The sequence below is a fragment of the Egretta garzetta genome, unplaced genomic scaffold (genome assembly GCF_000687185.1).
Source record: "Egretta garzetta isolate BGI_Z169 unplaced genomic scaffold, ASM68718v1 scaffold232, whole genome shotgun sequence".
Taxonomy (NCBI): Eukaryota; Metazoa; Chordata; class Aves; order Pelecaniformes; family Ardeidae; genus Egretta; species Egretta garzetta.
In genome coordinates, this window is record NW_009258959.1 from 1,094,147 (window position 1) to 1,094,494 (window position 348).

Here is a 348-nt window from a genome sequence, read left to right on the forward strand (position 1 = left end):
CACAAGCTGAAAGCTCACCTGCCGTGGGGCCCAAACACCTCACGCTGATGCACTCCTTCATTTTCAAGGCCTGTGGTGGCTTGCCAGCACGGACACAGCCAAGCCTGTTGACTACAGGGTAAGGTCCAGCTCTGTCTCTACAATCACAAAAATAAAAAAACCAAAACAAACCACCCTTTGTAGTGCTCGTGCCAGGTGGCAGGGCCAAACCAGGCAGGTTTAGTACCAAACCCTCTGCCCCCGCTGCAGCCCTGCATGCCCAGGCCGGCCCTAGGCGCCCTCGCACCCCACAGGCCCGGTGGGGCCCCGTCTCCAGGCTGGAGCAGGGGCCTGCTGAGCCCCGGCCGG